Genomic DNA, 15,487 nt, shown 5'->3' with positions numbered 1-15,487 from the left:
TAAAAAGTAAAAGATTATAAATGAGTAAGATTGTGTGATGGTGTAAAATATATATCTATATTATTAAAAGGGTTGTATGGTGTTGTCTATATTTTGTATCTGACATGTTACGCAGGAAGTGAACTCGTGGGTGGAGACTTCGTCATAAACTCCGAGCTTATTGAGATTATTCTCACCTCGTGTTATAGGGACATATTTCAAGCACATCTGATGTTGGAGATAGATCCCATGGTAAGAGGCCAATATGAGGGGATTAGAGATATGCATAAACAGAATAGAGGAACAATTGCATGTTTTGTAAAATATCTTCCTATATGTTTTGGTGTGGCATGACTAGTATACGATCATGCATCTTGTAACACCCTATTTCCACACACAAGATACTACACCCTTAACAGTACAAAGTGCGCACCATAATACTTAGAATATGAGAAGACTCCTTGTAAATATCACATAGTTATCTTGAAACTACGTGACTAAATGAAACTTTTCTTATATTCTTTTACTGCTCACAATTTATAAAATATTAAACCATATAGTTCCATATTTATAAAGAATTCAAACTTAACTTCAAATCCTTTAAACCATCATTTTAATAAACATGGACAACATAACCTTAAATATTGGACTAACTAAATAAGTACTTAAAACCAAGAAATATGATCATTGATACAATTTGATGGATTTTAGGGTTTTAGGGAAACGTGCCAACAGTGCACAAATAGGGGTAAAACAGTGATTTCACGGAATTACCGAAAAACTCTGGATTCATCAATTCAAGGGTAATGAAAAGACTTTGGTGAATGTTAAATTTTTGATTTAATAGATAATTGATGAATTAATTGGAGATTGGTGGGTTAAGTGAATGATTTGAATAATTTTGAAATGGGTGAGGTGGCATGTGGGACCCACCCTACTTAAATTAACATAAGAGCATATGTTCCCTACTATTCATCATTTTCTTATCTCCCTACAATTTGAAATGAGTGAGATGGCATCCACGCCAGCACCAAATCGGCCAGTGCAGTAAGTCCAGGTTCAACCTGCAGCTGTAACACCCTGTTACCGGACCGATGTGTTAACATTGATTATGATTTAAGAGTAGTTACAATCACAACAGTTTATTTAAAAATACGAAAAAAAATTTCTTTTTATTACACATGCGATTTAAAAAAAATCGTATTACGTAACTATACAAAACTGTGATCGCAACTGAATCTAAATGCGGAAGTAATATTTCAAATGCCTATTTATCATACAACACTTGATGGATTTTAGGGTTTTAGGGAAACGTGCCAACAGTGCACAAATAGGGGTAAAACAGTGATTTCACGGAATTACCGAAAAACTCCGGATTCATCAATTCAAGGGTAATGAAAAGACTTTGGTGAATGTTAAATTTTTGATTTAATAGATAATTGATGAATTAATTGGAGATTGGTGGGTTAAGTGAATGATTTGAATAATTTTGAAATGGGTGAGGTGGCATGTGGGACCCACCCTACTTAAATTAACATAAGAGCATATGTTCCCTACTATTCATCATTTTCTTATCTCCCTACAATTTGAAATGAGTGAGATGGCATCCACGCCAGCACCAAATCGGCCAGTGCAGTAAGTCCAGGTTCAACCTGCAGCTGTAACACCCTGTTACCGGACCGATGTGTTAACATTGATTATGATTTAAGAGTAGTTACAATCACAACAGTTTATTTAAAAATACGAAAAAAAATTTCTTTTTATTACGCATGCGATTTAAAAAAAATCGTATTACGTAACTATACAAAATTGTGATCGCAACTGAATCTAAATGCGGAAGTAATATTTCAAATGCCTATTTATCATACAACACTTATTTTAAGAGGTTCCCATAAACCAACAAAGCACAAACTCTAGGCATGGTACATACCACTCATGCAAGGCTACATGTTTAGGCACTAAGTCTAGCATACCATATGAAACCTCAAAATACAAAAGATGCAACATGCATGGTGCACTCCAATGGCTCTACTCAAATCACTCGTTGGGCCTCTTGCCCAACACTCTTGAGGCTCCACTAGATGAACCTAAAATATAGCCCCATAATGCAAGGTGAGATATACGAAAATATCCCAGTAAACCAAAGGTTTTGGAGGATCACTCCACCCAATGACTCACTCAGATGTATAACAACAATAATACAGATATAAATGAAACATGCAAAACAATACGACATACATCAATCTCAATCGGGTCTATATCCAAGAATTCGGGATATAATTCAAAGCACCCACAACTATAACTCCCGAGACATTCCTAGAGTGCTCCTCAACGGATAACGACTCTATGGCATCTGGCTAACTGGAACTCTCTACGAAGGCCTTTCTAGTGGAAGTATCCTACGGCAAATACGACAATCATCTACTAGTCAGAGACACGGTATAAACACATATATACCAAACAACATACACAATGCATAATCATGTTATAGCACATATTATTACATTCACAGCTTCCAACCACCACCATACTGGGGAGCACACACGGGGATTAACCTCAGTACCAAGAGATTACCTCTTTGAAGCTCCCAAGCTAGGTTGCTTCAATCACAAGTTACTTCACAATGTTTCCCTTTAACAAGAAATGCCTACAACAAGTGGTCATTTCAACAATTACAAAGTGTCACATGATAACTCAATTAGTTATCCAACCAACCACACAACAAAGTAAGTCATCACTTACCAAAATCCTTATGGTCAAGGGCCAAAGGCAATCCAAAAGCTCCAAGCGTCAATCCTCTTACGATGCTGTCCGAGGGAGGCAACCTACAATGATCATACACACATGATCATGAATCAACTTGTCCAACAAGTCACAAGTAAAGAAACATAACACCCCCACATACACACATCCAAGATTCGGCCTTCAAGGCCTCAAATACACATAATGTGTTGTTAATTTTATTCAAATGTTCTTATAGTTTCGCCAACACTTGTCTTCTTTCAGGTCCCAGCTTCCTTTTCTTCTATGCAACTAAGGTTGATCCGGGATACAATGCCAGCTTATGACAACAGAATTTAGGATCAATTCCAGGAATCTCGGATGACTTCCATGCAAAAACGTCCTTGTTCTTCTTCAAAAATTCTATTAACCCGACTTTTACCTCCGAGTTGATAGTTTTACCAATTTTGGTAAATTGTCCAGGCTTATCCCCTAGAATAAGATCTTCCAACTCACTATTTGGCTCAGGTCTTGGGATGATAGCTTCTTCTCTCATCCAATTCAACCATGTTAACTGGTTTGCTTGGATGCTGAGACGTCATCTGCTTCCCAACTTTATCCCTTGGACGAATCCAAGATGGAGTTAAATGTCCTCCTTCATATTCTTTAATGGACTCAAAATAACATTGTTGTGACTCCTTTTGATCCCCCTGAATAGTGATGACTTCATTCTTATTATTCACCATCTTCAACTCTTGAATCTTAGTGGAAACTAGCATATCCCATTTATGAAGAGTTGGCTTTCCTAAGATTACATTGTATGGAGAGAGGAAGTCGGCTACAATGAACTTTACTCGTTCTGACTTAAATGCTTCTTTCGTTCTCAGAGTTAATCTGAGATCTATATATCCCTTAGGGGGTGTATTTTCCCCATGAAAGGCTATCAGCGTAGTCTTACATGGCTTGAGGTCTTCTTCGTCCAAGTTCATCCTCTTGAAAGCATCCCAAAGGATAATATCAGCACAGCTGCCGGCGTCTACGAAGATTTTTTTAACTCGACAATTCACCAAGGTTCCCGTAATAACCAAGCCATCTTCATGTCCTAGTACTACGTCTTTCAAATCTTCTTTGGTAAAGTATAATAAAGGAGCATCCAGTTTGCTAGGATTTTCCTTAAACTTTGGTCGATCCCTAACCAAAAGCACCTCTCTGAGATATTTTCTCCTTGCACTTACAGTATCTCCACCTCTGACATGAGCTCCTCTGATTACATTATAGTCTAACTCGGCTTCCGGGAATTCATCATCATTGAAATCTTCCTTCTTTTTCTTTTCAGGAATCGGCTCTTGCTTTTACTTCGGCCCTTGAATTTCATCTTAATATTTTTCCATCCCTGAGTCTTGATTATGTATTGACGCAACTTTTCATCTCTAATGAATTTTTCCACATCGTCTCTAAGGTCCCAGCACAGATCTGTAGTGTGCCTAGGTCTGTTATGAAATGCACAAAACCTGGATTGATCCAAGCCTCCTTTGTTGAATACAAGCCGAGGTCGCTCTATTTTCTTCATCTCGATCATTGTTACTTCTCTCCATTTTTAAGATCGAGGTACATTTAGGGGAGTATATTTTTCATACCTCCCTACCCGAAATCTGTCATTCGAGTTTCTTCCTCAGAATTCTTTCTTCTTATTCCCTGGCCGTTCTCTTTCCTTTGGAGCTAGGTTTTTCCTTTTCAAACTCCTATTTCTATTTTCCTCTCCTGATGCATTTGCGATCTCAATTTGCGATCTCCATTTGCGATCTCTATTTGCTCAAGCTCCAAGTACTTCTTTGACCGAGCTCTGAATTCTTCTAGTGTTTTCACTGGATCTTTATATATTGATTTTGCCAATCGAGATGCTCCATCCAAACCGGCAACAATCAAATACACATGAACATTTTCTTGTAAACCCTGAACTTGTAATGCTGTATCTTTAAAACAGTTCAAATATTTCTGGAAAGTCTCTCTAGATTGCTGCCGAATTTTTTCGAGTGCAAACTCGAATTTTGGATGCTTCTTGCTCGTTGCAAAATTCAATAAAAACTTCTCTCCAAAATCTTCAAAATAATCCAATTGAATTAGCAGGCAAAGTTGAGAACCATGTCTACGCAGCTCCAGTCAGAGTTGTAGCAAATATCCGGGATATAATAAGCTCATCAATTTCTCTGATATACATATCAGTATCAAAAGCATCTATATGGACCTATGGATCCTGGCTTCCATTATACTTCGACAAGTGTGTGAGTCAAATTCCTCTAGAAACGAAGCATTAAGAATTTCACCAGTGAAGGGACTATTACTGTATTGTCCCTTACTATATTTCCTCTTGTATACACCAGCTTCAACACGACCTTGAATTTGATCCCGGTTATATTGACACTGGGTATCCCGGTTGTGATGCATATCACCCCGATTGATCTCCACATTCCTTCTTGCTCCAGCATTCAGGGTAGGAATTATCATATTCACATTGTGATTATTGTCTAGGCTGTGACCTTCACCAGTGTTCTCAACTCGGATCTGATTATTCGGATTTTAAATCCCACCAATATTAGCCATACCTTGTACTTCAGCAATCCCAACCTGGATTTGAGTATCCAGGTTATGATCTGTATTAACCCAGACTTGATCATTAATATTCCGGAGTTGACGAACCTCTCTGTGAGTTTCTCTTCTACCGTTCTCTCCATCTCGGATCTGGTCTCCATCGCATCCCAGATCCCTTATCTGCATCAAACGCCCCTCCATCTCTTGAAATCTTCTAACATCTTCCTCTCGCTAAAGATTATTACGTTGCTCCATCTCTTAAAACCTTCTCATATCTTCCTCTCGCTGAAGATGATTACGATTTTCCATCTCCTCCATCCGCCTTAAGATCGCAATAAACACGATCTGTGTAAGGCTGGTGTCTGGATATGCAGCAAGCGCAACACGGGCAGCCGCATCTGTAAGCTGATGATGAGGAACTACAATTTGGTTTTGAGGATTATCCATTGGCGCAGGTGTAGAGGCTGTGTTCGAGACATCCTTACTCACGTGAACAACATCATAATCGGCCTCATGCTCAAGCTGATTTTGCAATTGATTCACCTCCACCAAAATAGGATTCGATGACAGATTTGGCTATGGTGGCAACTGACTGCTACTCCTTGTATGAACCATTATATGTCGTGGGAATCCGAATTTATCGTCCCCCACAATCGGCGCCAATGTTTTGTCCTGAAGATAAAGATGTTTAGCCAAACAAGCAAGTGAATTACTTTTGGATCTAGGTGCTCTCTTTAAGGAATCTATACCCTTAAGTTTAGCAGATTACTATGCACAAAGAATAAAAGACAGCTTTCGCCAAATGGGTGGTGTGTGAGCACAATGACAACATAATAATATTAGAGAGAGAATAATCATACATGTAGGTAGGGGTGCTAAACGAGCTAGGGGCCTTTGGCTCGGCTCGTGAAGGCCTGAGCTTACATGTCTGAAATTGATTGTTGGACCCAGGCTTGAACTTGTATAAAAGCTCGTTTAATAAAAAGGCCTCAAGCTCCAATTCAAAAGCTCATCCTTAGAGCCTCTCAGGCTTGCCTAATATATTATTTTTTTTTATATTTTTTTTATACTACTTGTGATAGCCCTCTCTCTCTTCTCAATTCATTTCATCCCATTTTATTAATTAAACAGACTTTTTAAATGATTTTGTTTTATATTATGCTATTTGGATATACATTAAATTTATGAATATTTATGGAATTACTAGTGCTGTTAATTGTATATTTTGTTTGGATAAATTTTTGCTGTATAATTTTTTTTAAACAAGCTAACAGGCTAAACAAGGCTTTTATTTTTTGTAAATGAGCCAGGCCACAGGCTGATATTATATTCGTAACAGGTAACAGGCTAAGGCCAGTCTGACTCATTTGAACACAAACTCGGCCCGTTAAGACCAAAGCTCGGCTCGGCTCGTTAACACCCCTACATGTAGGCTTTACCTCCTATTTATAGAGCTTACCTGTAGATATTGGATTCTGGACCTTCTGTGCCTCTTCTAGCAGCCCAAGCCCATATTTAATGTTGTCATATTAGGATTGACATCTTTGATAGATATCCTCATTTAATTATATCAGATTTATATTTAGATTGCCTCTTCTTGGGCCTGGTAATAAATAGGCCTCATGTATGAGTCCATAATAGTGTCGGTGCAACATAGACGAAGATAAATAGATTTTCTACACAAGGAAATTAGTAAAACGGGAATTTGAAAGTTGGCCATCAAAATCAAAAGCTAAAACAATTTTACAAACTTGGATCATGTAACACTTGGGCTCTCCAGTAAAATCAAAAGCCCAAGATTCAAAGGCATGACTAAGCTTGCCCAAACTCACACAAATCAGATCAAGAAAGGGACGAGAGGCATTTTTAAGGCTCATTTATGGTTTGGTTGAGTTGCCTTAATTATAATATGTGAAATTAGGATCGTCCTTTACTTAATTGAGTTTGAATGCATAAATTCTGTTGGTAAAAGCTTCTATATTCATATAGTAGCTGGACTTGTAATGTTTTATGGGCCAGGCTTGAACGTGGGATCCATCATATATGCATAACATGCATCTGAGACAACATATATTCATAATTTTTTATGGGTGATCAAAGCCCAAAGGTCATGCATATGAACCTCATTGGGCGATAACCTAGAATAGTGAATAGATTATCGAAGCCTTTTAGCTTGCTTCTTTTTATCGAAAGACTGTAAAAGTTAGATTATATTTTAAATGAACCGTGCATTTACAAGTGGATGGATTTCTCAAAAAGCGTCCAATCAAACAGCTTGCATTAACACACCTTATATGTTCCAACAAATAATATTCATTCCTATAACCATGATTGTGAAAAAAATTTCACTAGACATAAGATATATTAAAATTATTTAGCATTATTATCAATAAATATAGTCTTAGAAAAGAGAGCATTAACAAGCAAATATTGAGTTGAGTCTGGATCCCAAAACACTTCCCCTAGTATGTATGTTTTTTTGAAGGTTGCCCTAGTATGTATGTGATGTGACTTATCAATTATGGTCCAAACCGTATTTTCTGGTCTCTTAAAATTTGAGGGTGATTTTTGTCTTCCCCTTTTTTTTCCAATACAATGGGGATGTAAATAAAAAGTTTACTTTTCTGTATCAAATGGAACTTATTCAGGGGATTGATAGCCAAACGGTGGATTGTGGAGAGATTAACACGTCCAATTTTATACCTATCTTTGAATGGCTATTGTCTTTAAATTGAATAGGCAGGTGATCTATTATGTCCCTTTTTCCCCTTCACCAGTAAAGTAGGGCACACAAAATATAATTACAAAGTAAATGAACAAATATTGGGCATTTGAGCATACCCCTTTGCAAATAATCAAATTGCTTGTACGTAAGAATTTGCAGCAATTCAGGTTCTTTTTTCTTTTTTTGTAGAGTTTGGTACATGAACAATTTAAATCATGTTCCTGAAAAGAGAACCAATAGAACAAACAAAATAAAGTGGCTCATAGAACGTTTTCCTCTTTGTTGCACATATTTTTCTCTTTTTCTGAGATCCTTTTTTCTTTTCTAATTTTCACCCTTTGCTTACATTCCTATCTTGATCATGAAGAACCAAAACAAGCTGAATATTCAGATTACCCTGATTTGATTTAATTTCCTTCCCTCTCCAACCCTTCCCCACACGAGATAAATTAACAAATTAAGAGTTTGTCCCAAAGTTTCCTCCCCATCTAAGCAAACATTTTCTTTCTTTCTTTCCTTTTTTTTTTAGCTCAAATGTGTATCAAACCTCAATCATAGAGTACTATTCATCCTCCTTATTTAATCTTATTCTGCCTTCAAATGAGATTCAAATTTGATATCCCATGGAGTGCTTAAGCCTTAATGATTAGAGTGCTCCCTTAAGAATAGGCAAATCCCCTACTTGACCTTTACTTGCTTTAATTGGTCACTTTTCAAGGGGCCACAAAGGTAAGAACTAAGGAGACTATTATATAAGACCTAGGAATCAACCCCAATTCCTGGGTTCGAATTTCCATCAAGCAGGAAACTGAGTATAAAAGCAGTTGCATAATCGAATGGCTTAAGCATACGTACGGATGAGTTTAAAAGTTTTGATAAACAGTCATATAGCACTAGACACCCCCACTTGTGTCTCTTCTTTTAACATAGGGTAAGTAATGTTTCTATTGTGGAACAAGAAATCAAAAGAGACACATAATGACCAAAGTAATCAAACCCCAAACATTGGAAACAGGGAAAGAAACACTTGGGGATTGAGATTATGGAGATCTACCTTGGGAGAGGATTGCTGAATGGGAAGCTTTATGATCACTTTTCAAACTTCATTATTTTATATTTATTACTATCCCATTCTTGTTCACTTGAAAATAACATATTATTCTTAACTTTAAATGTGGTCTAATCTACGCCATGCTTTCATGTTCTCTCACCCTTTTTATGGTTTTTGAATTTGATAAGCCAAACGTTTGGATTCTAAACCTTTTAATATTCAAAGATTTTATAGCCAAAAAACAGATAACAAGTTAAAGATTTGGAGAGGCATGTGCCCACTGGACAAATGGAATATGTAGTGGTGGCAATAGCAGTATAACACTGTAATAAATAAATAAATAAAATGGTATATTAAACATAAAAGGGCTTTTACGTATAATTGCAATGCTATATTGGGTTTTGACATCGGGAAGAATAAGAAATATAAAAATAAGAAAATTATAATTTTATTGCAATTGCATCATATGTAAAATAATGCTTTTTACCAAATAAAAATTTCTCTTTACTTGTTCTGAGTACAGACTTTGATTCATAACATTTGTGTTTTTTCTTTTTATACATAGATAAAAGATAAAGAGAAGTAGGAAAAAAAAAATAATAATAAAGATGTAATTAAAGTGTCGGATATTCTTGAATTCTCTTCAAAATGAAACGAAGCCATGTTGAGACAAGGAATGGCTTTGGACCTTGACTATGCTTTTCTTACTTAACAAGATCTAGTAAGAACATCTTTAGCTAAAGCATGCCCCCCCAGATCCTGACACGTGGAATCCCCATTTCAGATACGAAAGAGAAGAGAGATAGAACCCTCCCGGTTTTTAGTTATATATTGTGTAGTTTTATTGTCCCTCTATTCCAAGCATTCTTTGCTTAAAGAGAGGTTAGCCCTGGGAATAAAGCCAAGGACCAAAAAACAGTAGTGGGTTAAAGTTAAAGCACATCATCACTTGTCCACAATGCTAAAGCACCAAAATTTGCAGCCAATGCTGACAACCGACCATAGCCAGTAACACACTCTTCTGGCCAAAAAGTTTCCCTCTGTACAAAACCTCCTGCTTAAATGTTTAGTCACTGGTCTAGCCGGTAGTCAGTGTTCTTCCGTCTTGTTGCCGTACAAATTACTCAAAATCTACTGAGTCTGGTAGTTTTGGGTTACACAATCTCTGACTGTGCTCTATTATAGTAACAAAATATAGCAGAAAATAAGATACAAATATTAATACATCATATACCAAATGACCTAAGACCAAGGGACTTCTGGTTCTTGTGAAAACTTTCTAGTTCTAGTAGATATTTGTTCTTTTGACAAGATTGAAAGATTTTCCTTCAATTTCAACTTTATTTTTTATTTTCTCACCCAGCTAAATACCGAATCGGTGTATTATTTACTAAATATGATAAAAAAAAAATATTTTTAAATTATCCTTACTTTTATGATTATTTTTACTTATATTCTGTATTTTTCCGGTTTTAGCGAAGGAATAAGTATTCCTGTTGTACTAAAAATGAGCTCCACTCATACATGCATCTTCATTGGACCGTACATACACTAACGTGCCCTTGTCAATCTACAATGAGTCGGAGATGTTAACTGGCCGAATTAAGCTGGATTTTGATCTTTAAATGTTAAATTTGTGTTTAAATATGTTAGTTTGATTTAATCTGTTACTTGTTATTAATAAAATTATCGGTCAGTGAATTAACTTATTTATAATAAAAAAAAGTCTGATTTAGCCTTTAGCCTGTTCAAAAAATTAGACAATAAAAATTTATCGAAACAAAATATCTACAAAAATTCATAAATTTAATGTATATCTAAATAACATAATATAGAACAAAATCATTTAAAAAATCTATTTAACTAATAAAATTGGATGAAATGTGTTGAGGAGAGAGAGAGGGGTTATTATGAGTAATATAAAAAATATAAAACAAAAATAAAAAGTTAGTATACTAGACTAGCCTCATAGCTTCTAAAGTCAGACTTTTGAATTTGAGCATGAGACCTTCTTATTAAATGAGCTTTTATATAAATTTAAATTTAATTCCTACAATCAATTTTAGACATATAAATTCAAACTTTCACGAATCAGGCCAAAAGGCCCTAACACCCTTGTATTTTTTTTAAGGACAAATCTTGATACACAAAAATTTCACCGAGAATAAGGATGAAGATTAATTATATGTAATATTTAAAGAGATTGATCTCGGACTCAAATCTATAATGTGCCCGCTAATTTGAAAAATATAATACGCATGTAAAATTCACTGAACAAAGAAAGCAGCGTTTGGTACAATTCTAGTTCAGCAAATGGGAAGGCAGAAGAGCATGTCTTCAATGAAATGTCTAATCTTGTGCAGACTATTTCCAAACAGTGCAGGTACTTTTGTCTCTTGTAAGATGTCCCTTTTTTTGTTCTATTTGGGAGAGTCACGATTGGGAATATCAATTACTTATGATTCTTATGGTTAAGTCATATTCAGATTAGTAGAGAATAAATTCATCACCTGATGTTTACATTTTTCTAATAATTTTTTATTAATACGAACTTTTATTAATCTAATAATTGAATTAAAAAATTTCATTAAATGATTTTAATTACAAAATTTATTCAATTTAATAAATTATTGATACTTTATCACATTATTTTATTTTATATATAATATATTATTGAAAATATAAATAAATATTTGTTATTAAATTATATTTACTTTTTCTCATTCATTTTAAACGTGAATATAGTGAAATTTAAAGAAGGAAAATAGCAAGAAACTACCCATTTTCTAGGTTAAAGTTTGACCAAAAAAAGGTAAGTATAATTACAGCAAGCAATGCTATTTCTAAGCGTCAAGTTTTTTGGTATGAATTTTTTTTTACCAAACTTAGTAATCAATTTAGTCAAATCAAAATATAGAAGATTAAAACTAGATTTCAATGTAACTACAAGTCAAGTAGGATCTATATGGCATTTTGTAGAAAATTTGTCGTAGATTTTGGCATTGCTACATATTTTAATGTCATTAGTACATCTATTACCATTACAACATAATTTCGTAGATAATTAGATAGATAAAAAAAATAGATAGACAATCTTTTTTAAATACAAAAAAAAAAAAAAAAAAAGTGAATAGAGTTACTGCATTTAAATCTGTCTAGAAAGTAATAGAATAAAACCTCAATTTAGTCTTCCAAAGATTAGGGTGTTTTAATATTAGTTCTCTAAAGATTTTTGTGACATCTGTGCGGATTTTGTGACATCTATATGTGAACAAAGTTGATCTAGCTAGAGTCCAAAAAAGTAGAATATTAGCTAGCATCACAGTTTCAAAGTATGAATTGGAAAAGCACTAGTACTATACTAGAGCTTTGAATCGAATAAGCTTCATGCTTGTGGCACCGAAGAAGACAGTGAGAAACTTTTAAGAAAAGGATCACGAAAAGTATATAACTCATCAATTAGAATAATGTGATTATACTAATAAGCTCGCTATCTTTTGAAGCAACGATACTCGCTAGATTGTAGCACGGCCATGGCTTGCTTGTTGCTTATGCAAGCCTCCAAAGTTCAAATACAAGAAAAGAAGACTTGCCCTTGGAACCAAGGGTAAGTTCGAAGGGTACTAACTCTACCTTATTCCTTTGGAAACAGAGAGATGATTCTGAACACACAGTAGCAAACAGGGGAACCCAAACAATGTCATTGGAGAAACCATGTTAACTCAGATGATTGATTTTTAACTGCTGTGGAACAGTCATGCAAAACATGCAAACAAAGACTCTTCAGTGGAGCCACGTAATGGTAAGGGTAGCAAAAATGAGCCAACCCGTCGGGTTGGCTCGTAACCCACAAAAAACAAGCTGGGTTGAGTTGGCAAAAATGAGTTGTCAACCCGAGCCAACCCGACCCGGTCTAGCTCGAAAAAAATAAGCCAACCCACGGGTTAAATGAGCCAGCTCACGGGTTACTCTTTTTTTTTAAGTAAAATACAACACCAGTCACAAACTCATAGTCACTCACTCACCAGTCACCCCAGGTCCCCCACCCCACCCCACCCCACCCACACCAACGGCGACGACACCGGTTCTCTCTTCAAGTTACGCAAAAAGAATTCTCGTCCTGATATCATGTTGTAGCTTCGTTGTCCCAAAACACTTCCCAATCTACGAAGCTACATTTGTTTATGCTTTATTTTTTAAGGGTTTCATAAGAGTTATGTTGTAGAAAAAGTGATTGTGTAATGTTATAGAGATTCGTTTTGAGTGCCGTAATTTTCTTTTTTTCTTTTTTCTTCAAAAAGTGTGGGCCCACAAAATATTGTGTGTGTAGGAAAATTTGTTGTGTCATGTTAAATGACAAATGCAAACCCCATTTTTTAATACCCAAGAGTTCTAACTGGCCACAATAACCTACTTCCATTTTTTTTAAGGGAAAACGAAAGTAAATATTTTACTGATAATGAATCAGGTTAAAAAAATAAGAAAAAAATAAATAATCGATATAAAAAAGAAAAACGAAAAAAAGAGAGAGAGTTGAGTTGTGTGTCTTTTTGTGATCTTTGTCTGATCTTAATCTGAGTCTTTGTGATCTATGTGAGAGGGTGTTGATGTCTCTCTCCACCAATTCCAAACGCTCAGCCACTCACTCACCGCCAATGAAGAAGGCCAATTCCGTCTCCGTCGACTCCAGGAACGGCCTTCACCACCGACATCACTCGACAACATCAGAAAACCGGCGAACCAACCTGCGAGCCAGCCCGCAAGTATTTTTCGAGCTAATCCGTTATCCATTTTTTCGAACCAGCACGCGAGTTTTTTTTTTTGAGTCAACCCGCGAGCCAACCCTAACCGGCTCGGATTGGGTTGGATTTTCTGGCTCGTTTTTTTTTTCGAGCCAACCCTAACCCGGCTCGATTTTTTCGGGCCAAATGCGGGTTGGGCCGTGTAACACCCTGTATATATCCAGTTTGTTATCATGTCATCGTATTAAGCCAAGCTTAATTTAAAAATGCGAAATATCTTTTTCTTTTCAATTATGACGTCATTATCAATTACCAGCTTGATTACTTAACCATTTTTCAAAACATCGCATGTATGTAAATTGCAAATAGACAACTATCTACACTGAATAACCTCATAACATATATAGGTGAGTATCTAAGTCACGGATCTACAACACGTAGTCCGGACAATATCCTGATACGTTATTAATTACTACACCAAAATTGAAAGCGTAAAGTCAAGTCAATGTGGCATGGACAATTCTCATGCTCACCAAATAAACAGCATAGTCAACAAGGTCTCAACAAGGTAATCCATAAATGAAGCTACATCATGAAGTAAACAGGATCCAGCATCCAAGTATAACAGCATAAGCAGCATAAGCAGATATCAAAGGTCAACAAAGCTCTGGCCTCCTGCCACTAGAGGTCTCAACCCCTGCATTACCTGAACCTGAAAATGGTGCCCCAAACGTGGGGTGAGATCTCTAAAAATAAATCTCAGTAAGACAAGGGGACTTCAAGGATCTTCCACGCCAAGCTCACTTACATGTGCAATATAAGTTCAAAATCCATTTAATAATATAAGTTCCAAAATAGTGCAATGCAACAGATAATCATGTCATGTGTGTTTATACTATTCTACTGATCAGAGAAGTGCAGGAATACGTTTATTACCCACACAGTATCAGCCCATGTTGTATTCGCCCACAGGATCGCCCCATGGCCTCCTGTGTAGGCGTCACACCACATATATATCATAAAGCATTTGCACTTAACAGCTCCATAGCATTTCAATAAAACAGTACATGAAAACACATCATGCGTATAAACCATCCCCCCATGGGACATGGTGGAACCAATAGTGGCTAAACCGAGGATACGAAAGCTTACCTTGCAAGCTAACAATCTAAGCCAAAAGTCCACACTAGCTCAAAGCCCAAACACAGTAGAATCACAATCTGTTATGGACCAATTATAACATCAATATTCATACTCTACAAGCATACAATAAAAGACAACGCCTTTCCTTTACGTTTTACGTCTTTAGGCTTCTCACAAAGTCATAACCCCTTAATCACTTGATTATGACTTACACTAATTATTACAGAAGTTCAACTCCATCAATCTAGGGTCCACTAACCCCCAATATTCTTCTGTATGAACAGTGCAGCTACTGTTCCTCGAAAACCCAGAATATCTGAATATTTGTCGGGGGCATATCCGGATATCATATCCGCATATTTCGCGATAGAATGCAGTTTTGCATTTCGCGAGATATCCATCCCAAGGTTGGGTTTTTAATCCATTCCAACGTTAAAGCATGCATTTTTACTCTGTTTTAAGTCCACATACTAGTTGGCTACTTGTTTAACTCATTAAACATGGCAAGACTTCACTTTTACTCATTAAAATTCATGA

This window comes from Gastrolobium bilobum, unplaced genomic scaffold, assembly GCF_033153095.1.
Source record: "Gastrolobium bilobum isolate Gb01-03AN ecotype WA unplaced genomic scaffold, APGP_CSIRO_Gbil_v1 utg39285, whole genome shotgun sequence".
Taxonomy (NCBI): Eukaryota; Viridiplantae; Streptophyta; class Magnoliopsida; order Fabales; family Fabaceae; genus Gastrolobium; species Gastrolobium bilobum.
This window is presented reverse-complemented; position numbering follows the sequence as displayed.